This window comes from Palaemon carinicauda, chromosome 10 (genome assembly GCF_036898095.1).
Source record: "Palaemon carinicauda isolate YSFRI2023 chromosome 10, ASM3689809v2, whole genome shotgun sequence".
Taxonomy (NCBI): Eukaryota; Metazoa; Arthropoda; class Malacostraca; order Decapoda; family Palaemonidae; genus Palaemon; species Palaemon carinicauda.
The window spans coordinates 155,307,322-155,332,476 of record NC_090734.1 but is presented as its reverse complement, the minus strand read 5'-3'; the positions used below and the strand labels follow the sequence as shown (position 1 = coordinate 155,332,476).

General features: G+C 47.2%; 1 protein-coding gene and 1 pseudogene across 1 annotated transcript in view; one reads left to right on the top strand and one right to left on the bottom strand.

The window, feature by feature from the left end:
- Nucleotides 1–25,155, bottom strand: part of LOC137648892 (uncharacterized) — a 141,973-nt gene that overhangs the window by 16,008 nt on the left and 100,810 nt on the right. The window lies entirely within an intron of this gene.
- Nucleotides 452–570, top strand: LOC137648956 (5S ribosomal RNA; annotated as a pseudogene).

Below are 25,155 nucleotides of genomic sequence, written 5' to 3'. Positions count from 1 at the left end.
AGCCTCCTCAGTCGATCCTCTCTTGTAAGGAAGGATCTGAGAGGGGATGTCAGTAGTCGACCTCTCAGCCCTGATCAAGTTTGTCGAACAAACTTCGGCCAGCGTAGACCAGCAGAATCGATCAGACTGGTAACGAGGCGACAGGACTCCTTAAACCCTGGATCGGAAGGACGGGTACTTTGTTTCCATTCCATCCATCTTCCAGGGTGCTCGTCAAATTCAGCCTAGACTGCAAGTATTCCTGCTTATGATGCAGTGTGGCTATCCCGCCGTGGCATAGCAGGTTTGTTTCCCCAGAGAACTCTCCCTGCCTTCCTCTTGGCTGCTCAGGTGCAGGCTTCCGGCCGGGACAAGCTTCCGGATGCTTACCATGAGTGTGGGCTCATGGTATTTTACTTGGAGCCTTCTCTTCCTCTGCCTCAACATCTGGAGTATCTGACCATGATATTGAGTCAACGGCCTTACCACGTTGGAAACCCCGCTTCTCGTCCGTCCAGCGAGGTTAAGCAACGTCGGTTCTGGTCGGTACTTGGATGGGTGACCACCTGGGGACGCCAGATTCTGTTACCACATCCTCCGAGCCTTCCTTTCGGTTGACTGTGGCAAGACTGAGGAGAGTCGCAGTACCTGTTCTCAGTCAAGCAAAGCTTTCAGCCCTACCTTGGAACGTTTCCTAGTTCTCCTTTCCTCATTGACCCGTCTATAGTCCGAACGGTCGCCTCAGGATAAGTTCCATGTGGGGCGATCCAAGTTCCGGTGGCTTCAGGCAATGTTTAACCGGACTTCCTGGCCCCTATGGGACCATCGTAACTATTAGACCTGCAATGGGTGTTGACCTATGGAGCCTCTTGATGGTATTGGATATTCTCGTCCTTTCCCCACATTCTTGATGCTGTTCTCGGACTCGTCAAAGGAAAGGGGGGGGGAGTGGCATGTTCCGGTCCAGGCCTATGGTCAGGACCTGAAGGATACCTCTCCATCATTCAGGCAGGCTTAGGGGCCTTAGTCTGGCCCCTCTACAGATCCTACAGCTCCTGCAGAGTTGCCCCGTGCGCGTCGACTTCATGATTCTGGCGTATTCTAACCAGCAGGGGACGCATTTTCACACCTTCACATCTTGCAGTAGAGATACCGGGATGATTGAGATTCTCTCAATACCACCATCGGCTCTCTCATTCCAGGCAGAGGAATGTTCTCTCAGACTATCCGAGCAGAGCCTCGTAGAGAGAGTGTACCTGGGGGTCTTTGACCTTGGGTAACCAGCAAGTACTGGTCTGGGGGACCTGATCGCGACAGCTTGGAACCTCAAGCTTCCGCTATTCTTCCCCCCAGTCTCAGACCCCGAGACTTTGGCAAGATGCATTCCGGTGATGGTGGGACAACTTCGACGCCTGCGTCTTCCCTCCTTTTTGTCTGTGGACAATGGGTCTCAACAAGACCAGGTTGTCTGTCAACCTTTCAATGGGAGAGCTCCACTGGGACTATGCGCATAACGGTTTCTGGACCCTCTGCTTCCCCTGACAGAACTCCCGGGAGAGCTTCTCCCACGGCGCAGACTACTCAAGCAACCACACTGCGACATCTCTCCCGAACCGGGGCGTCGCTTCGGCTCCGTGCCTGGAGACACTACGCCTCCTCCTCAAGAAGAGACAACCCGCTACAGTCGCGGTATGGAGGTCGCGTCATCTGCGATAGTCATCCACAGGGGTCTACCAGGCGAAGTGAAGAGCCTAAGGTGGTTGGTGCCGTGGGAGATATACCTCTTCCCTTGAGGCCTCTTCTCCAGCAATAACGGTCTTATTGCCTTTCGGCGGGAGGAAACTCCTTTCCGCTCTCGGCAATGAAGCCTGTCGCTCAGCCTTTCCCTGACCTTCAGGCTTAAAGGAATAACTTTTTCCTGCCCGCTGGATCTATCCTCGCTCATGCGAAGCTACGATCGTCCCTGCCCTAGTCGGAGGAAGACCTCCAACTTGGAGCATGGCTCGGACTTTTAGTCCTTTAAGAGATCTTCTCAAGACCCTTTACGACAGGCCTCGGATTGTATTCCGCCTTGGGTCTCCTGCTCACTCTGGCCACGGCCAGTGTGTAAGCAATCTTCTTGGTCTCTTACGACTCCCCCCTTTCTAAGGAAGAGGGGAAGGCAACATTCAGGTTCGCTCCTGAGTTGTTGGCTAGACTCAGAATTTGGGGGTCCCGGCCCTTCGGTCCAATTCTTCAAGATTTCGAGTCTCCATTCTGTATCTGATGTCCCAAGACCTCTTTCTTGCCAGTAAAGGAATCGAGAGGTTAGCGCTGGGAACAGCTGCAGTTTGTCCTCAGTTGCAGCCGATTTGGGAGCACAAGGAGGACACGGGGGAGAGTCACCAGTATACCTCTTCAGCCCAGACTCAAGGACATTCATCTCGACCTGTCTCCAGACCCTCCCCCGTCACGTCGCCTTACAGCACGATGTTGGATACATCGCAACGTCCCTCGCCTTCGAGTAATACTACTCTGTGACGCAGGTGCTACAAGCTGGAGTTTGGAAGTGTCTAATGACCTTCGCAGCCCGCTTCCTGCAAGGCGTGACCCACAGGAATCTCGATACGTTTTCTATCGCTCTGTGGTGGCTACACAACAGCTGGTCTAACCTCAGGCTCCTTTTTGGACAGGTACCAGAAGGTTGAGGGCATTGTTATCAGGTTTTAGTCTGCATGAATGAAAGAAGTATGTCTGGCTCTTATTTCTTTCTTCATCATCCCCTCTACGGGGAAGCAGCATCCTGGTCTCTGCATAGCTGACCTTGAACCTCTGCAGGTAAACCATGCTTTCTTGTGTTCCGAGTATTGAGTCAATACTGTCGCGTCCCCCATACCCTGACGAGGTGGTATTGGGAACGTCCTAACCCAGAGTTCCTTCTGGAACTCCAGGTCAACTGCCTAGGACGGGTCACACTTCTTCCTTGACACACAAGCTTACGTAGGCCACATGGTTCCTTGCGGAGCAAGGAACTTGTGAGGTGCAGGGACTCCTTTTCTCGAGTGCGACTCACTCGGATTCTGAGTCCCCGGGTAAAGCCAAAGCCAATATGGCTGGGGACTTTCCACCCTACCTAAGGGGTAAGTCACCCTCTGTAAATAGCGTGGTTTGTATTTCGGTTACGGAACAAATGACGAATTCGAAGATAATTTGTATTTTTGGGCTCAAGCCATGTCGTCCTGATGGAAGTTCCTTAAAGGCAGCTTCCTAGGGTATATTACAACTACGGCGATATTCCCAGAGAATTTACCTTAAGGTACCCAGAATTCTAACTCCTGGAGCGAGTATCCCTAAAAAAGACCTTAGGGATATCGTAAATATCAGCGGACGTATTCTTGACACGCCACATAGCAATCTATACCCCGAATAGAGTTAACACTTCGTAGGGGTCAAATGGCAAGAAAACGAAAACGATAAGAAAAAGGGGGGAGCCGTTCGTAAGGCATCTCTCCTCCCCGTTTCGTAAGCGTGCCCTGCGCCGCTCGCGGCGCCATCTGTATTCCTTTTTGCGTAGCTATACAACTCGGTGTTTTTCCCTGTGTTTCTACCAAAATCTTGGATTTACTCTCGTATTATGCTTTCTCCAACTTCTTCTGCTTCGGATAAGTTGAGTACTATTTCTTTTATGTATAAATGTAGGCTCTTGATTAAAATTTAAAGTAATTAAAAGAGTTATCTTTGATACAAGAGCTGTTGCCTGCTGGAGGCGTCATGGACGCTGTCGCTCGCTAGAATAGGATTTATTTGTTAGCAAGAGCGACGTTCCCAGCCCCCTGCGCTTTAATAATTAGCTGCTTAGCTTAATTAGGAATTCTGTTATGATGCGATAGTAGTGCGCCTGGCGAAGGATTTGCCTAGGCTGACCAACACTAGTCTTCGTAGCCTAGTTGTTGGCCCTTGTACTTCCTGCATGATAATTAGTCTTCCAAGTGTGATTTTATATTGCTTAAAGCGTTAGGCAACGTTATACATATAAGCCCTTTTTCAATATTTAACTTAGCCGGTGATTATATAGCTGCAACTCTGTTGCCCGACAGACAACTCTAAGGTAAAAACTCGCCAGCGATCGCTACACAGGTTGCGGGTGTGCCCAACAGCGCCATCTGTCGTCCAGATACCCAGTACTCAATGTAAACAAAGACTCAATTTTCTCTCTGTCGAGCTATCGACAATACGTACTTACTCGCTGTTGCTTAACTGGAGTTTTTTCACAACTAATTGGTGAAGTACTTTATTCTAGTTTTGAGCTTTTGCTGTGCAGGGTTTCTCTTCACACAAATCCTTGAACTCTTTTTGATAACGGATTCTTTGTTGATGACTTTTTGATAGTTTTTTTGAATTTCCCTTTGACCAATTCAAAATGGCTGACCCTTCACAAGTCCCAAAATTTAGGAAGTGCAATGCTAGGGACTGTTCAAGGCGTCTTCCGAAGGCCTCTATCGACCCTCACACTGTTTGTTCCAATTGTCGGGATAAAACCTGTCAATTGGAAGATCGGTGTGAGGAGTGCGTTGGGCTTTCGGAATTTGATTTTATCGAATTCCAAAAGTATACACGTAGGCTCGAGAGAGATAGAGTTGGGAGAAGTTCTTCTCGTTCTATTGATATATCCTCTCCTCATGCCCCACAACCTATTCCTTCCCCTGTAGTGGTTGCTCCTAACCCCCCTCCTGGCACTCAGGAACCTTCGATGGCTGATATGATGCGTGCCATCCAGGCTCTGGGTGAGAGAGTTGAGTCCCTTGCTAGTGACCGTAATCAGCTCATGGCGGATGTGAAGGAGCTTAAGTGCAAAAGTGCAGTGGGAAGTGCTAAAGTGCCGAGTGATAGTGTTGTGGATAGTGTTGCGCTTGAGGGTTCGTCTGTTCGTGCCTGTCGTCCTCCTAGTCCGGGACCTCTTGCAAGCTCCCAAGTCCAGGGGAGAAGCAATGTCGTACGACAAATGGGTTCGAGAGGCTTTAATCAGCGAACAGACGTTCCCTCCGTGGTATCGGGCGTATCTACCCAAGATCGCTCCTACCACACTAAGACGAGAGAGCCCATTTATACCTCGTCTTCGGAAGGTGTTTCTTGCAAGAAACCCTGGACCAAGGTCTCACGACCGTTAAAACGCAAATCGGTCCCTTCAGCGCAAGTCCAACGGCCCGGTTGTAGCCACTGGGTCAGTTCGGACTCGCTGCCGTCATCCGATGACTGCTCACCGCCTAAGAGAGGCAAAGCGGTACCGCTTCAGACAGTAACACCGTCTGTCGCTGTACCTGCTCCCGTAGACCCTAAGTGGTCTCTACTGCAAGACATGCAGTCAAAACTGACGTCTCTTATGCAGGACTTTCGTGCGGAGAAGGTTGCTGCCGCACCAGCTAGTGCAGTACCTAGCCTACAACCTTCCACACGATCGGTTGTGCGTCCTGTGGACGCTGAGGTAACCTTCTCACGCACACCAGTTGTGAGAGTTCCGCCACCCATGCGTTCCAGTGTGATCTGCCAGCCGCATGTTGACGTTAAGCGACGCACGGAGGTCTCAGTTGACGTTCGAGAGGTTCAACAACCGTCAGAGTTGCTTTGTTTTGACGCGGTGCGTCAACCTCCGCAACCCAGTGTGGTTTCCACTGCGCACCCACATCAGTCCAGACAGTCTGGAGTAGACGCTGTGCGTCCCCGCGCTGCCATGGTTGTTGCCAGCTCACAGACTGGGCAACAGCTCCATGACGTTGCGTCCGGCTCAGTCACGCATGCACCCGTGCGACCGGACTCAGCGAACCAGCCGTTACCCAATCCGTTGCCGTTTCCTCATCAGTTATCGGATGAGGGACTTTCTGATGATGATGTTGCTGCACACATAGATGAACCACAATCAGAATTGGACGAGCCTAAGTCTACTCAACCCTCTTTGGACTTTAGGAAAGTTTTGGCCATTTTCAAAGAGATGTTTCCGGACCAGTTTGTTTCTGTGGCTCCTCGTTCTCCTCCGTCAGAGTTTGTGTTAGGCATGCCGTCTACCACTCCTGCCTTTACTAGACTCGTCCTCGCACGCTCGTCCAAGAGAGCTTTGAGGGTTATAGGAGAATGGTTGCAGTCCAAGAAGAGTTTAGGGAAGACAGCCTTTTCGTTTCCCCCTGCTAGACTCTCTTCTAGATCGAGCGTCTGGTATGCCACGGGAGAAGTTCTCGGCTTGGGAGTTCCTGCCTCTGCCCAGGGCGACTTCTCAAGCCTGGTAGACTCTCCCCGCCGCCTTGCCATGAGACGCTCAAAGATATGTTGGTCATCTTCGGACCTGGACCACCTTTTGAAAGGTATCTTTAGGGCCTTCGAAGTTTTTAACTTCTTAGACTGGTGTCTAGGAGCCCTAAGCAGAAAGATCTCTCCGACAGAGAAAGAGACTTCCTTGCTCATTATGTCTTGTATGGACAAGGCCGTACGTGATGGGTCTAATGAGCTTGCTGCATCATTTGTGTCCGGAGTCCTTAAAAAGCGTGAAAACCTATGCTCATTCCTTTCAGCTGGAGTTACACCGTGCCAGAGATCCGAGCTTCTTTTTGCTCCTCTTTCCAAGTGCCTTTTTCCAGAAGACCTGATTAAGGAAATAGCCGCTTCATTGATACAGAAGGACACTCACGATCTTGTTGCGTCCTCCGCTCGCAAAGCTACCCCTTTGCCTACCTTGTCAGCTAGACCAAGGATGGACACTCCAGCGTCCCGTTTTATTCCGCCCTTTCGTGGCAGAGCCTCCAGCAGAGGAGGTGCTCGTGCCGAAGGGAAACGAGGAAAGAAGAAAGGAACCAAGTCCTTTAAGGGCAGAGTCTGACTGCCAGCTTCTTCAGACAGCAGTGGGAGCCAGACTCAAGAACTTCTGGCAGACCTGGGAAAAGAGAGGCGCAGATGCACAATCTGTGAAGTTGCTCAGAGAGGGGTACAAGATCCCTTTTGTACGGAAACCCCCTCTAGCAACGTCCCCCATCGATCTCTCTCCCAGGTACAGAGAGGAAGACAAGAGACGAGCCTTGAAACAGGAAGTGTCTCTTTTACTAGAGAAGGGAGCGGTGGTCAAAGTCTCGGACCATCAAACCCCGGGATTCTACAACCGACTCTTCTTGGTGTCAAAGAAGACAGGAGGGTGGAGGCCGGTGCTAGACGTCAGTGCTCTGAATGTCTTTGTCACAAAGCAGACGTTCTCCATGGAGACCACAAAGTCAGTTCTAGCTGCGGTCAGAAGGGAAGACTGGATGGTCTCTTTAGACCTAAGGGACGCCTACTTCCACGTCTCCATCCACCCGGACTCCCAACCTTTTCTGAGATTCGTTTTCGAAAAGGTTGTCTACCAGTTTCAAGCTCTGTGCTTTGGCCTAAGCACAGCTCCTCTTGTGTTTACGAGGCTGATGAGGAATGTAGCCAAATTCCTTCATTTAGCGGACATCCGAGCCTCCCTCTATTTGGACGACTGGCTTCTCAGAGCTTCTTCCAGTCGTCGCTGTCTGAAGGATCTAAAGTGGACTCTAGATCTGACCAAGGAATTGGGTCTCCTTGTCAATATGGAAAAGTCACAAGTGGTCCCATCCCAAACTATTGTGTATTTAGGGATGGAGATTCACAGTCTAGCTTTTCGGGCTTTTCCGTCGGCCCCCAGAACAAGCCAAGCCCAGTTATGCATCCAGAACATGCTGAAGAAGGAACGATGTTCAGTCAGGAAGTGGATGAGTCTGATAGGGACGCTATCATCCCTGGAACAGTTTGTGTCATTAGGAAGACTACACCTCTGTCCTCTTCAATACCACCTAGCATTTCACTGGAAAAAGGACAAGACGCTAGAAGCGGTCTCGATCCCCATTTCCGAGAAGATGAAGTCTTGCCTGACTTGGTGGAAGGACAGTATCAGCCTAAGAGAGGGTCTTCCCCTGGCTGTTCAGACTCCCAACCACGTTCTCTTCTCGGACGCATCGGACGTAGGCTGGGGCGCGACATTAGACGGTCGGGAATGTTCGGGACTATGGAACTCGAGTCAAAGGATAATGCATATCAACTGCAAGGAGCTACTGGCAGTACATCTGGCCTTGAAAAGCTTCAGGTCTCTCCTTCAAGGCAAAGTGGTGGAAGTGAACTCGGACAACACCACTGCCTTGGCGTACATCTCCAAGCAAGGAGGGACCCACTCACTGACGTTGTACGAGATCGCAAGGGACCTGCTCATCTGGTCAAAAGGTCAAAACATATCACTAGTTACGAGGTTCATCCAAGGCAACTTGAATGTCATGGCAGATTGTCTCAGTCGGAAGGGGCAAGTAATTCCAACAGAATGGACCCTCCACAAGGATGTATGCAAGAGACTTTGGGCCACTTGGGGCCAACCAACCATAGATCTCTTTGCAACCTCGATGACCAAGAGGCTCCCAATATATTGCTCACCAATCCCGGACCCAGCAGCATTTCATATAGATGCCTTTCTCCTAGATTGGTCGCATCTAGATCTATACGCATTCCCACCGTTCAAGATTGTCAACAAGGTACTGCAGAAGTTCGCCTCTCACGAAGGGACAAGGTTGACGCTAGTTGCTCCCCTCTGGCCCGCGAGAGAATGGTTCACCGAGGTACTTCGATGGCTAGTAGACGTTCCCAGAAGTCTTCCGCTAAGGGTGGACCTTCTACGTCAGCCACACGTAAAGAAGGTACACCAAAGCCTCCACGCTCTTCGTCTGACTGCCTTCAGACTATCGAAAGACTCTCGAGAGCTAGAGGCTTTTCAAAGGAGGCAGCCAGTGCGATTGCTAGAGCAAGGAGAACATCCACCCTTAGAGTCTACCAAACGAAGTGGGAAGTCTTCCGAAACTGGTGCAAGTCAGTATCTGTATCCTCGACCAGTACCTCTGTAGCTCAAATAGCTGACTTTCTCTTATACCTGAGAAAAGAACGATCACTTTCAGCTCCCACTATCAAGGGCTACAGAAGCATGTTGGCATCGGTCTTCCGGCATAGAGGCTTGGATCTTTCCAACAATAAAGATCTACAGGACCTCCTTAAGTCTTTTGAGACCACGAAGGAGCGTCGTTTGGTTACACCTGGTTGGAATTTAGACGTGGTACTAAGATTCCTCATGTCAGACAGGTTTGAGCCGCTACAATCAGCCTCCCTGAAAGATCTCACCTTAAAGACACTTTTCCTGGTATGCTTAGCCACAGCTAAAAGAGTCAGTGAGATTCATGCCTTCAGCAAGAACATCAGATTTTCGTCAGAAAAAGCTACATGTTCACTACAACTTGGTTTTCTAGCCAAAAATGAGCTACCTTCTCGATCTTGGCCGAAATCGTTCGATATTCCCAGCTTATCGAATATGGTAGGCAATGAACTAGAAAGAGTCTTATGCCCTGTGAGAGCTCTTAAGTTCTATTTAAAACGAACTAAACCTTTACGAGGCCTATCTGAAGCTTTATGGTGTTCAGTTAAGAAACCATCTTTGCCTATGTCAAAGAATGCTTTATCCTATTTTATCAGACTGTTAATACCAGAAGCTCATTCCCATCTGAGTGAGGAAGACCAAGCATTGCTGAAGGTAAGGACACACGAAGTTAGAGCTGTCGCAACTTCCGTGGCCTTTAAGCAAAATAGATCTCTGCGAAGTATAATGGACGCAACCTATTGGAGAAGCAAGTCAGTATTTGCGTCTTTTTATCTAAAGGATGTCCAGTCTCTTAACGAGGACTGCTACACACTGGGACCATTCGTAGCAGCGAGTGCAGTAGTGGGTGAGGGCTCAACCACTACAATTCCCTAATTCCATACCCTTTTAATCTTTCTCTTGAAATGTTTTTATTGTTGTTTTTTGGGTTGTCCGGAAGGCTAAGAAGCCTTTCGCATCCTGGTTGATTTGGAGGGTGGTCAAAGTCATTTCTTGAGAGCGCCTAGATTAGGGGTTTTGATGAGGTCCTGCTGTATGGGTTGCAACCCTTGATACTTCAGATCCTAGGGGTCGATCAGCATCCTAAGAGGATCGCGAGGCTCCGTAAGGAAGACGTACTTAAAAGGCAGAGTAATTGTTCAAGTCGACTTCCTTACCAGGTACCTATTTATTTTGTTTTTGTTATTTTGATAACTTCTAAAATGAAATAAAAACTCTTAGCTCATAAAAGTGTAAACATATATTGCTGGTCTCTACCCACCCCCCTGGGTGTGAATCAGCTATATAATCACCGGCTAAGTTAAATATTGAAAAATTTTATTTTGATAATAAAATAAATTTTTGAATATACTTACCCGGTGATTATAAATTAAAGGACCCTCCCTTCCTCCCCAATAGAGACGCAGTGGAACGAGGAGAAAATTGAGTCTTTGTTTACATTGAGTACTGGGTATCTGGACGACAGATGGCGCTGTTGGGCACACCCGCAACCTGTGTAGTGATCGCTGGCGAGTTTTTACCTTAGAGTTGTCTGTCGGGCAACAGAGTTGCAGCTATATAATCACCGGGTAAGTATATTCAAAAATTTATTTCATTATCAAAATAACATTTTTCGAGTATTTTCCAAGATAGTATTGGAGTGAGTTTCGGTGATTTAGGTAATCGATTCTCTTAGTGCCTAGGCTAGGTTGTCTTAGGTCATTATAATATTGTCTGTTTCCCCGTTTGCTCCCTTCTCTTCGGGGAAGGGGCAAACCCTTTCCCTCTGTTTAAGCCTTAGGCTTAACTCTAGTGGTTTGTTTGAATTAATTTTCAAATATAACTATGCTGGAGTAGTACTGTAACTTCCTGCTCCAACTGAGTTGGTTCAGAGGGGGACAGTACAGCAGTGTATTAGTCTGAGTCCGTGTTGGTCTGGTGTGGGGCAGAGTCTCCCTTGCTGCCTGACACGGGCATAGGAGGTTTATCCTCCTTGGATCACCTTGGAGGGTTTCTGTAGTTATGATCCCTTCGCTCGGTGACCCCTCAGACTTGTCCTCTTTGCTGTTCCGGGTTCGGGATATGTTCCCTTTCCGGAATAGCAATTCCTTCCTTGCCTTGGTTTTAGGGAGGCAGCCAGTAGTGCCGGCCTCCCTCCCTGGATTTCTCTGACTGAGATGAGCTTTCTTAGTTGGGAATGATCCTTAACCAAGGAAAGGTTGGACAGGACCCTCTGTCCTTCCCTTCTATTTTTCCGTTTCCTTTGTGTCAGTCGTCTCACATCCGTACCTAGCCTAGGTTAGGATGGGGAGCTGACGTGGTCCCCTGTCGGCCGGCAGAGTGTGCCGACCGGCAGAGACCCTATCTCTTGAGTGCTGCCCGGTCCTTTCTTGGTCCCTCAACCGCTGCCGTCTGTAGATTCAGTAAGCAGTGGTTAGGAAGCCTGACTTAGTGTCTCCCCTTCCTCTCGGCACTCTTTCGGGTGTCGGGCGCAGAGGTTCATAGCCTCTTAGCCCGGCACTCATTCTGTTGTCTTCTTATGTGTTGTCCTTGCCGTCTGCCGGCCTAGGGGCCGGCCTTCGGTAGGGGGTGTTCTCTAGTTCTCTTGCTGTCGGTCGGCGGTGGTTATATGCCTTTGCCGGCCGGTCTCTTTGCTCATCTGCCGGCCGCTATGAGTGGCGGCCGGCAGCCGGGCGCTACCTGGTGTGGATGCCAGCCAGGGTTTGCTTACCGCTGCCGGCCGGCCTGCTACATTGCTCGGTTAGCCGGCCACTAAGAGTGATGGCCGGCAACACGGTGCTACCCGGGTGGCTACGGACCGGCAACCACTGCCGGCCGGTTCAGGCATGGGAACTGGAGTTCTCCCCAATATGGGTGATCTGAAGTTGTATACTTGAGACCTACCTTTGGAAAAAGGGGGGGGGGGGTAATGACCGGCAAGAGCCGGCCGGCACACCACCCTCATGTACTGTATCAGTTCTTTCCTGTGTGGTGTATTCTACCAGGGGAGACCATGATATAGTAGGTTACAACACTGTTTTTCTAACTTACTTGTGTTGCCTTGTGCAATCACTTGGTGTCGCCTTACAAGGATGAAAAGAGAATTCTTTTCATCTCTAGCCAGAATGGTAAAATCTTACCTTAGGTGTGAGCTACACCTAATTTCCCTCGGGAAATATGATCTCTAGTTATTCTAGCAAAGACTAACCACGTGATTTTAATGGCTGGTGGGCTTCCACAGGTGATTGTGTGGGATTCACAAGTAGGTGTCTTTCCCTTATTCTTTGTGAATGCTCATATATACATGTGAATTGAAATTCACTTGATATTCATGGAAATTTTCTTCTTTTACAGGAGGAGCATCCGAAATGTGATAGCGTTTTCTGCAATGTCCGCAGCAAGAACTTTTGCGGACATGTCTCGTGTAGGGGGCACGCGGCTTGCGCAGCCTCCAAGGATGATCATCGCTACTGGGATCCGCAGGTATGTGCAGTGTGTACTAACCTGCTATCAGAGGCTTTTGAATCCCCTAGGTCGGCGGAGTCAAGGGATGCAGCGAGGGAGAAGCTCCGTTTATGGGTAAGGGGTTTCCAGAAGAACACCACTGGACCTTATCTTCCTAATGAGAAGATGAGGGCGTACCTTTTTTCCAAGGCTTCTACTGACGCTGTTGTTCCCCAGCCTCGGCCGGAGATCCCTCTCGTCCAGATCCCAGTGGAGGAGGATGTTGCGGATGCCATGCAGGACTTCCAGCTGGATGACAAGATGTCTGACTTGTCCGACCGTGCGGAACAGGACCTCCTCGCAGAGGGTGAGGAGGAGGATCAAGATCCGATTGCCGTGGAGGAAGAGGTTTCCGTACCTTCAGACGTTCCGGTTCAGGCCCCTGAACCTATCCCCTCTACTTCGTCCGCTCTTCCAGCAGAGCTGGGACAGGCTCTCTCTTCCATCGTTGGTATGATACAACAGATGCAGAGGGAGAATAATCAGAAGGCCGCTGCAATGGAGCTCCAGATGCAGAAGATCACAGCGTCATGTGGACCTCCAAAGAAGCTCAACGTGAAGGACCTTCCTCTGTGCTCGGATGCCAACCCGTGGAGATATGCCGAGCACATGCCGATGACGGTCGGGAAGATCGTCATGTCGGAGAAGCTGGGTTCAGTTCCCCTTGAGGAGGTGGAATTCTGGCCCAGCAGAGGGGCCTACCCGGACTGTTATGTCCGTCTGAAGAAGGAGCCGGCCTCGAAGGAGGAGACGGAACCGAAGGAGGTGATCATCCTGGATCACGCCAAGGCTCAAGCTGCTTTAACATCTGCGTTGAAGGAGAGGGGGTTCTCAAACTCTAAAGTTGCTGCTTTGAGTAAGAAACACCCCTCCTTCGTATCCTCCCCGGCTAGGGCCTTCCCCTTTATGCAGAAAGGGTTCACAGCCGTTTTGAAGGCGGTTGAAGCTGGCAAAACATGTCCATCCCTGGAGGAATGCAAGCCATTGTCTTTGGCCTTGCCGTTGGACAACAAGGACTGGAAGGAGGTACACCTCACCTTCTCGGTTGGGAAGTTGGACGCCGATATCGCAGGTCAACAGTTCGGCGAAAACCTTCCCAAGTTGTTGGAATTCCTCCTACGGAGGGAATTGGATACAAAGGAGCGTCTGGCAGCCTCAATGTCTCTCCAGACAAACATGGAGACAATGGCTAGCGACCCCACGATGCCTGAGATGTTCATGGTAATGGCCAAGATCCATCTGGCCACGGTGACAAAGGACCTCTATTGCTTTGTCAAAGCGAGGAGGGCCTGCAGGGAGTTTGTGTTCGCCTCGGCCACAGTGAGGCATGAACCCAAGAAACTCATCTCATCCAGCATCTGGGGTAAAGATCTCTTTCCCAATGAGGTGGTTAAGGAGGTGGTGGACAAGGCAGCCACTGAGAACCGAAATCTTCTCCTTAAGTGGGGCCTGTCCCTTAAGAGGAAGTCTTCCCCTGATGAGGGCCCTCAGCCGAAAGGAAAGGCGAAGAAATCGAGGTTTTCTTCCCGTCCAGCCAAGCCTTTCAGACCACAACGTCAGCAGCAGCAGCAGCCAGCTTTGCCTCCGGTGCCACAACTGGTAGCCCAGACCCCGACCACCTTCCAATGGGTACCCCAAGCCGTGTCATCAGCATCCCCGGCATTCAATCCAGTGTTCGAAGGGCAATCGACCACATTTCGAGCAAAGCCCAGAGGTGCAGCCAGAGGTTCGGCGAGACGCCCCTCTAGGGGAAGAGGATTCAGAGGTGGTCGCGGCCAGGGAGGCAAGACTGCAGGGCAGTCAAAGTGAAGTGTCGCCGGTAGGAGGGAGACTACAGTATTTCCGGGATCGCTGGACCTTCGATCCCTGGGCCCACAGCCTGCTCAAAAATGGACTGGGTTGGAGTTGGTACAGTACTCCGCCCCTGTGCCCTCAATTTTTCCAACACTCCACTCCCGTTTTGGAGGAGTACATTCAAGAACTGTTGGAGAAAAAGGTGATCCGGAGGGTAAAGTCCATCAGGTTCCAAGGGAGGCTGTTTTGTGTTCCCAAGAAAGACTCGGGGAAACTCAGAGTCATTCTGGACTTGTCACCACTCAACAAGTTCATAATGAACCACAAGTTCAAGATGTTAACATTACAACACATAAGGGCCTTACTGCCCAAGAGGGCATATACCGTCTCCATCGATTTGTCAGACGCCTATTGGCACGTTCCAATAAGTCGCCGTCTCTCCCCCTACCTAGGATTCAAGCTACAACAAAAACTTTATGCTTTCAGAGCGATGCCTTTCGGGCTAAACATAGCTCCAAGGATCTTTACGAAGCTTGCAAGCGCAGCGCTCAAACAGTTACACCTAAAAGGGTTCCAGGTAGTAGCCTACCTGGACGATTGGTTGGTGTGGGCAGCATCCAGAGCGGAATGCTTGCAAGCTTCCCTACAGGTGATTCAGTTCCTGGAATCTGTAAGTTTACTTGTGAACGAAGGTTCTGGAGTGGGAGGTGAGACCTTCCGGACTCACCAGTGGTAGCTTATACACCCCCCCCCTGGAACCCCCCCAAGCGGCGGCGCGAGCCCTAAACCACGCCCCCTTGGGCGGAGTTACCAGAGACGAGCGGGTTGACTCGGCAATGGAAGTCACATTTTTGAAGTTGTAATAGAACAAAAAATAACACAGAAGTGGTTGAGCTTACCTTGGTAGTGCAAGTTATGAAGGAATTACTGTGAAGGTGCAAATTGTTGGACATAAAGGTCTTTTTACTAGTAAATTCAATCTTCTTGTGCTCTCTTGGTTGATATGAATATTGAAAGATTCCAGTTAGTTTGTTTTCTGTGGAATAATAGTGATTGTATGTGTGTGTTCTTGTATATAGCCTACTCTGTTGAATTATGAAGTTGTTAGAATATTCCCTCCTAAGTACTGTACATGGTCTCCTCGGCTCACGGGGGAAGGGTTGGAGGGTGACCCAGACTTTGAGTCCGGAAGGTCTCACCTCCCACTCCAGAACCTTCGTTCACAAGTAAACTTACAGTTCTGGAGAGGGAGGTCTCAACCTTCCGGACTCACCAGTGGTAGCTAGGCAGATGCTTCAGGGGGCTTGAAGATGAAGTCCAGCGACCACAGCATCGAAAGCTCCCTGTAAGCCGAGGAGAGCATAGTAAGAGCTGAAGACAGAGTCGCTTCTCCAATTCATTCTGGACATGATTTCTTGTATCGATACTCCATTGTATAGCAGTCTTGATGAAGCTTGCCCCCTTATAGAGTGAAAATTCGTTGACTGTTTAGTTGCATTTGGGTCGGCTCTGAAAATGCACTCCCTAAAAAGTTGTCTCATTTTTTGTAGAGACATTATCTTGAAGTGTTCATCTAGCCATATGTGGTCTTTCCTGTCTATGTTTCTTTCCATACAGACTTTGTTGGTGTATTCCAAATAGAAGTTCAATTGTCTGACTGGACATATTTTTGGTCTGTTAGGAAGCTTCCTAAAGCTGATCTCTATTGGCGTGTAGTTGTTCTTTTGGTTTTTGGCCATGAAGGAAGGGTGGTTCCGTAAGACAATGTGTTCTGGGGTGAAGGTGCTCCTGGAAATGCTGAGATTGTTAAATTGATTAGCTCTTAAAGGGCAAGCTAAGGCTACTAGGAACAAGGTTTTCTGTCAGTAGTAAGGTAGAGTTATCTTTCGTGGTGTTGAGAAATGAAATTACTTTGTCTAGATCCCAGCCAGGGAACTGGTGAGAATTTCTAGGTTTCCTTCTATTAACTCCCGATATCATTGCTTTGACATATTTGTCCTCTGCAAGACAGTAACCTGGGAAATAGCCTGACAAGATAGGACCTAAAGCTGCTCTGTAGCTCTTCAGGGTGTTGTAAGACAGACCCTTGTCTATAAGGTGATTGAAAAATAAAATAATTGCTAACAGGGGAAATTTGTTGTCTCTTCCATACTCCTTGTGAATGAAACTTTTAAAAATGTTGTATAGGTTTTCATACTTGTGCAAGGAGCTGTCCCTCAAGCTGACAGCAATTTTGGAGCAAACCTCAGGAGGAAAGACGTTAGGGAGCTGATCCTTTAAATTTTGAAGGCGATCAAAGTTGATTGGAGCTTTGCTGAGGGCGAGATACAATCCTTGAGAACTATCTGGTAGTCTTCGATCTTCACAATATATCGTTTGTGCTGCTTCGCGACTGACTTCACTAATGGAATCCATGGTTCCGTCCCCTGCGATATGGTGCAGAAAAGCATATTATTATTGCATTCTTTATTGATTTTAAAAGCTACTTTGTGTAGTAAGAATCCTGGTGGAAAGGCATAGAGGGGTGTTGATCCCTTCCAGCTAATCGTAAGTGCATTATTGCTGATGGCTTTTTGATTTGGAAGAGATGAACAAAACTTTTTGCACTTAGTATTGAAGCCATTTGAGAACAGATCTATTTCTGGGGTGAAATTGAAGTCAGAGCAGATTAAGGAGAATAGACTGTCACTGAGGGAAGTTTCTGTGTGAATGGAACCCAGGTCCCTGGAAAGTGAGTCTGCGATGGTGTTACTTACTCCCCTGATCCATCTGGAATTTATCTGTATGTTGTGATCCTTCATGGTACTAAGTATTTTCCTGACTAGTTCATGGGCTAACTTGTTTCTGATACTACCCTGTTTCTTTATCCAACAATTAGTAACCTTTGAATCAACATGTATTAAGACTACCTTGTTGTATAACCTTGTGATGAAGTGTTCCAAAGAATAGAAGCAAGCTAATAACTCTCTTACATTGATGTGAAAGGAGGATTCTTCATTTGTCCAAATTCCATTTATTGAGAGCATATTACCCGCTATTACTAATGCACCTCCCCAACCCTGGTTGGAAGCGTCAGTGAAAAGTTCTGCATCTATCTGTGGTTTTGGAATGTTAATCTCTCTGAACATTTGTCTCTGTTCCCATGGCTTTAGGTATTTTTTGAAGGCGTGGGGAATGATTTTGTACCCTGAATTAAAATAACTGTGGTACCTGTGGAGATATTTAAGATGGAATCTTCCCAAGCTTGTATAGGATGCACTAAAATTTAAAGCTCCGATTAACATTTGATAGGAATGCAGGTCGGATTTAACAGAGTTGGAGAAAGCTTTGGCCAATTCGACACACTTCTCTATGTTTTTCCCACTGGGATTCATAGTTTTCTTAATCATATTGTAATGCACTCCTAAAAATTCAATTCTTTGAGTCGGTTCAATTGTAGATTTTTTAAGTGAGATATTCCATCCTAAGTCTGACAAGATCTTAATGACTAGCTGAATGTGATTTTTACATTTTACATAATCTTTTGCTAATATGAGAATGTCATCAAGATAGTTGAATATTAAGATGTTATATGAAGTTCTAATATACTTGATCACTGTGTACATTATTTTTGAAAAAAATATAAGGTGCTGTCTTTAGTCCAAAGGGTATCACAGTCCATTTGAACTTCCTTTTACCTAGTTTGAAGGTTAGAAATTTCTGGCTACTTGCATGTAATGGAATGTGCCAATAAGCATCTTTTAAATCTAGTTTGCAGGCCCAAGAGTTTAGATGTAGATAGGGAAATATAGTATTGGCCTTGAGCATGGTAAAAGAAGGTTTTTTAATCATGGTGTTGAGCACTTTCATGTCAAAGATTAGTCGTACTGTTCCATCTGGTTTGAATTTATAAAATATGTGGTTGGAGTAGTAAAAGGAAGTTCTGGGGATCTGCTCTATGACCCCTAGTTTTAGCAGTCTGTCACATTCACTTTCCAATATTTTACGCTTGTTAATTGAATAAAATCTATCTTTACCTGTTCTTTTTAATGACCTCTGGGCTTTAAGTTTATTATTAAACGGAATTCTCACCCCTTCATTGATAATTTTACAAGCAAAAGAGGCATTAGGAAGCTTTCTCCAACTATCAATATTCATCAATAATGACTTACCTATCCTATTCTCTGGGGGGCTCTGGGAGTTATTCATTGGTTTTGAGGCCAAAGGCGAGGTCTCTTTATTTCTATCTTGATTTATAGCATTTGGCCCAATGTCATGATGGTCTGGTGCGGAGCAAAGCTCGTTATTATCTGGTGCTGAGCAAAGCTCATTAACCACTGGTGCTGAGCAAAGCTTGTAATTAACTGGTTCTGAGCAAAGCTCATTAACTGGTGCTGAGCAAAGCTCATTATTAACTGGTGCAGAGTAAACATCGTTATCAACTGGTGCATAGAATACTGGTGTTGAAAAAATTTCTCTTTGAACTGGTGCGGAGCATGGCTCAATTTCTAGGGTCTTTCTTTTCTCTGGCTCCTGAACTATTAGCTTGTCCATTTTGTGACCTCCCCCCCTGTACCCACCTCGCCTATTACCTCTTCTAAGTGGCTGAGACTTGAATCTAAAGTTAGGGTTACCTTTGAGGAAACTGAACCTTCTTCCCTGAAATCTGCCCCCGAAGTTGAATTTCCTACCCCTGAAGTTTGCTGCCCCTCCTCTGAGGAGGGGACCTTTGTGAAAGCAGGCAGCAATGGCTGATTTTTGGTCTTCAGTTAAATTCCAAACTTCTTTAATGTCTGCTTTGATTATAAGATCTCTTACTTCTTCCTTGAGGTATCTAGGAAGTGCTCTGCTTCTGAAATTTCTTATCAAATTTTGTATGAGGTCTATGCTCCTCCTTAGGGGACCAATAATAATTTTGGACAAAAAATCAATGTCATTTACTTTGGAGGGGTATACAATGTGTGCCAGTGCTGCATGCCCTTGAAAGGCAGAAATACTCATTTTAATATTTTCAATGTCATAAAAAATTTTCTCTTAAAACTGTCATCAAATACCTTACCTTCAGGCCAGAAATTCAACTTTGGAGTATTAATTAATTTAAAAAAGTCTGAGAACTCCTTATTTTGACTACTAACAAAGAATTTATCCCGGTTATCACTATGGCCTTCACTGAAAGTTAATGCTACTAGTGAATTATTCAATTGAATTTTCCCTTCTCTATGAAAAGATGGTTCAGCTTTGAAATTGGTGGAAATATATGAAGGAATGGGTTTATTGAATGTAAGAAGGTTGAAATCTTCGTAATCACTTTCGTCTCCATTATTATAAAAGGAAAAGAGGTCTAAATTTGCACTTTCAGGTAATTCAGGTGATCGTCTTGAGTGCTTAGTAGGAGGGGGAGCCTCATTCTTCTTAGCAGGTGAACCACTTCTGCCGAGATGAATGTTTAATATCAGTGATTTATTTACCATAGAATAATTGAAATTTTGTTCAACAGGTATAGTAAATATGGACAGCAGCGGACCTAGAAGGCTGAAGTCAGGCAATGGGGTTCACGACTCAAATAGCCCTCTTAGGTTAATTCAGTGCCATATTTAAGTGAATGATAAGTTTAAATCTGTTATTATTAATAAACTAGACCTGCCTCATATGTAACCCTTATCAGATAGCCCCCCAGGGCCTAGGCTAGTGTCGATAGGTTTAAAGCGAGAAATGTAAGCTCGAACTTACCTGTGGTCCAGCCTACTGCCTATTAAGCGCGTGCTTTTAATGTGTCAGGCAAGCAATTTGTTTTGTGTGCTTAATTATAATTTTGTAATATATAAAAATGGAGTATTTAGTTTGTTTATACCGATTAATCGTGTAGTAATCATGCACATGCTTTGCTTAAGCTACTTACGCTTTGTTCGGAAGTGCCTGCTCTAAGCATTCAAATCATAACAAGCTTACGTATGGGGGCCGCCATTTGCATTTGTGACGTCATTAGTCTAAATCAGCTGCTTTCCATATGACGTTTTCGTTGTAAACAGAATTTAAAACCTTACCTTTTCTGGATGATTTGCATAAGAGTTTGATTCTGTTGTAGTAACATATTTACGATATCAGAATTAGAAGGCATATCACTATCTGCAGTCGATTGTGTGCGTTTTTCGTTACTGATTACGTTCTCCTCTCCGCTGGAGTCTTCGCTAAGCCGATGCACCTCCGCGGAGGTAAGAATTTGCCTAGACATAATTAAGCCGTGGGCTGAGATATTACTCTGGTTGCTGAGTGCAGGATAATGAAAATCAGCAAATGTTGGGAGCAGCGGGAGGGAAAAAGAGGAGAACGTTCTGTGCCGAAGTCAACTTCAGAAATGTGTCTTCCATTGCCGAGTCAACCCGCTCGTCTCTGGTAACTCCGCCCAAGGGGGCGTGGTTTAGGGCTCGCGCCGCCACTTGGGGGGGTTCCAGGGGGGGGTGTATAAGCTACCACTGGTGAGTCCGGAAGGTTGAGACCTCCCTCTCCAGAAATCTAGGTTTCATGACCAACAGAAAGAAGTCTCGTCTTTCTCCAGCTCAGAGGTTCCAGTGGTTGGGAATTCACTGGAATCTAGTGTCACACCGTTTTTCCATTCCAATGTCGAAAAGGAAGGAAATAGCGGGGTCTGTCAAGAGACTTCTAGGTTCCGAGAGGATATCAAGACGCGAACAAGAGAGGGTTCTGGGCTCTCTTCAGTTCGCATCAGTAACAGACCCAGTGGTAAGAGCACAGCTAAAAGATGCAGCGGGAGTTTGGAGAACCTTTGCATCAAGAGAGCGAAGGGACTTGAAGAGACCGGTCCCACTTCGGCTACGTTCTCTTCTCAGACCGTGGTCTCAAGCCAGTCGTCTAAAGAGGTCAGTACCTCTTCAGCCACCCCCCCCCCCCCCGTCAGTGACAATCCACACAATCCTACAAAGGTAGGGTGGGGAGGTCACTCCCATCGGAAAAAAGTGCAAGGGACCTGGTCCAAGCTATTTGGGACTTTTCACATAAACTTTCTAGAAGCTATGGCAGTGCTTCTTACCCTGAAGAAAGTATCCCCACGTCACTCGATCCATGTAAGGTTGGTACTGGACAGCGAGGTGGTAGTGAAATGTCTGAATCGGCGGGGATCGAGATCTCCACCTCTCAACCAGGTAATGTTAGCTATATTCCGACTGGCGGAGAAGAAGAAGTGGCACCTGTCAGCAGTTCACCTTCAAGGAGTCCGGAATGTGACCGCGGACGCTCTATCCAGGGTTACACCGATAGAGTCGGAATGGTCCCTAGACGCAGGATCATTCTCCTTCATCTCGAGTCAAGTCCCAGAACTGCAGATAGACCTCTTCACGACGAAGGACAACAAGAAGCTGCCGAGATATGTGTCCCCGTACGAGGACCCCTTGGCGGAAGCAGTAGATGCGATGTCCCTCGATTGGAACAGATGGTCCAGGATCTACCTGTTTCCCCCTCACAATCTGATGTTGAGGGTCCTCAACAAACTGAGATCCTTCAAGGGAGTAGCAGCGATAGTGGCCCACAAGTGGCCGAACAGTGTATGGTTCCCTCTAGCTCTGGAACTACGACTAGAGTTTCTACCACTCCCGGACCCAGTTCTGTCCCAGCAAGTCCAGAAGTCGACTGTCTACGCTTCATTACAGAAAACCCGGACCCTGCAGCTCATGATTTTCTCTCCCTAGCGGTGAAGAAACGGTTCGGAATTTCGAAAGATAGCATCGACTTCCTGGAAGAATATAAGTGCAAGTCTACTAGAAGGCAGTATGAATCAGCATGGAAGAAATGGGTAGCCTTTGTCAAAGACAAGAATCCGCACGAGATCTCTACGGAGTTCTGCCTATCCTTCTTCATCCACTTCCACGGACAGGGGCTGGCGGCTAACACGATTTCTACATGTAAGTCAGCTCTGACAAGACCCATTCTGTATGCCTTCCAGGTAGACCTCGCTAACGAGATTTTTAACAAGATCCCGAAGGCCTGTGCTAGGCTTAGACCTTCAGCTCCTCCAAAGCCTATTTCATGGTCTTTAGACAAAGTCCTTCATTTTGCCTCATTACTGGATAATGAGGAGTGTGTACTGAAGGACCTGACTCAAAAAGTGATCTTCCTGTTTGCCCTAGCTTCTGGGGCCAGAGTTAGTGAGATTGTAGCCCTCTCGAGAGAGGAGGGCCAGGTTCAGTTCCTGGATGGGGGAGAACTGAACCTGTTTCCGGACCCTACGTTTCTCGCTAAGAACGAGTTGCCCACCAACAGGTGGGGTCCCTGGAGAATCTGCCCTCTGAAAGAAGATGCATCTCTATGTCCTGTAGAATGCCTAAAGGTCTATCTTCGTAGAACTTCAGACTTCCATGGGGGCCAACTATTCAAAGGAGAAACATCGGGCTCGAATTTATCTTTAAATCAACTTAGGGCGAAAATTACATATTTTATTCGCAGAGCGGATCCTGACAGTTCACCCGCAGGTCATGATCCGAGGAAAGTTGCTTCATCCTTAAACTTCTTTAACTTTATGGATTTTGAACACCTTCGTTCATACACTGGCTGGAAGTCTTCCAGGGTATTCTTTCGCCACTATGCTAAGCAAGTGGAGCAGCTAAAGAGGTCTGTGGTAGCAGTTGGTTGCGTCGTTAACCCTGTTGTTTAACTCTGCGAGGAACAGTGGATTTAATTGGGACTTTGATTCTTGGGTGAGTGTATAGTTATATGCGTTGCTATAACTAGTAGTGAAGGCTCTGGGAGCCCACAATGACTGTTCCAGCATTATGGTGATTGTAGCACAAGTACAGACAGGTGTGCCGAGCGTTTCTGACGCTAATGTCAGTGGATAGTAACATGGACGTTTAACTTTGATACCTTGGTATGTGACAAGTGACCTGATTGTTTTCTTTCAGATAACCATACATCCATGCATTACAGTACTTGTGTAAATTGTTGGTCATCCACCTATCATATGTATATAATTGTGGTAACCATGTCTATTTATTGTTAATCAATAAACTTGTTCTCGGGAACCTTGCATCTCCTTCACCTATATTGATTTCATTTTAATTATTGAGCATTCAGCCTATGTATATTAATCGGGGATATCTATAATAGCCTGTTCCTTAATGCAAGCCTTGTTGCACTGGTTTATACTTTCCTTAGCATAAAGGGCTCCATCCTTCTCTGAGGACGGTGGCGGCAGCAAGTTTAATCCTACGCAGATATAACCTTTTTGTCTATTTCTACTTCGACCAGGGTGCTGGTCGGTGTTTTCCCTTGGATGCTGTAGTTCCGTAAGGACTATGCTTTACTTCATATAGAGTGAGACCACTATATTGTATTGGCTTGCGAGTGAGTCATACATAGGTATATGTACTCTTCGTTCGTTTCTAGAGTCTAGTAGGACTCCTCCCTGTAGGGGGCAGGAAGCACTTTCATGGTTTATGATTAGTGAAAAGATGTATAACGGTAACATCTTAGGTCTTTCAGTCGAGTTGACTAAGAAACATTCCTGAGGAGTACGGCACGTATTGAGAATCCACAGATACAGTAATGCTCTGGTATACTTCCATCAGGACGACATGGCTTGAGCCCAAAAAACGGATTTTGAGCGAAGCGAAAAATCTATTTTTGGGTAAGATGGCCATGTCGTCCTGATGGACCCGCCCTGTCCCTTTTCAAAAAAAAAAAAAAAAAAAAAAAAAAAAAAAGAAAAAGAAAAGAAAAGGGCTGTAGGACCCCTCCCTACATACAGTATCTGTAGCACCTCGTGTATCGCTACAAGGAATACAGATGGCGCCGCGAGCGGCGCAGGGCACGCTTACGAAACGGGGAGGAGAGATGCCTTACGAACGACTCCCCCCTTTTTCTTATCGTTTTCGTTTTCTTGCCATTTGACCCCTACGAAGTGTTAACTCTATTCGGGGTATAGATTGCTATGTGGCGTGTCAAGAATACGTCCGCTGATATTTACGATATCCCTAAGGTCTTTTTTAGGGATACTCGCTCCAGGAGTTAGAATTCTGGGTACCTTAAGGTAAATTCTCTGGGAATATCGCCGTAGTTGTAATATACCCTAGGAAGCTGCCTTTAAGGAACTTCCATCAGGACGACATGGCCATCTTACCCAAAAATAGATTTTTCGCTTCGCTCAAAATCCGTTTTTTCCTAACCATACAAACCTTAGCTATTTACACATATTTGCCCGCCAGCCCTGTCCCCCAAGACAAGTCCTACCTCTAAGTGAAAGTGAGCATTCATCTGTGTGTGAGGGGGGTGAGGGGTAGCTAGCTACCACTCCCCTACCCCCCCCCCCGCTAACTAGCGCGGGGGTAATACACCCTCGTTAAATTCTAATGGCTCGCCATTTCAGCTGCGATAAAAGGTAACCCTCTGTAAATAGCTAAGGTTTGTATGGTTAGGAAGAATACAAATTATCTTCGAATTTGTCATTTTTGGGTGAGATAGCCATGGCGTCCTGATGGAAGGTTCCTTTTTGGTAGCTTCCTTGGGTATATAACTACTAAATATTCCCAGAGAATTTAACCACAGGTTATCACAGAATTCTAACTTCTGGAGCGAGTATCCTAAAGGTTTCCCTTTAAGACATCGTATTTCAACAGGGGACGCATTTATTAACGCGCCACATAGCTATCTACACCCCACATAGAATTAACACTTCGATGTGTAGGGGCGGAGAATAGCTGGGGAGCCGTTCCACAGCTAATCTCGTTCGTGGCTACTTTTGGTACTCGAGACATAAACAACGGGCGCCATTGCTAAATGACGTCACGTCCGTCCTCATCCTGAAGCCAGTTGCTTGCCGATCACCATGATACAGCAGGACAGGGTGGGACCTGAAAAACTGGACGAAGTAGCAGGGAGGGTCCATCAGGACGCCATGGCTATCTCACCCAAAAATAGATTTTTCGCTTCGCTCAAAATCCGTTTGTTCCGTAACCGAAATACAAACCACGCTATTTACAAAGGGT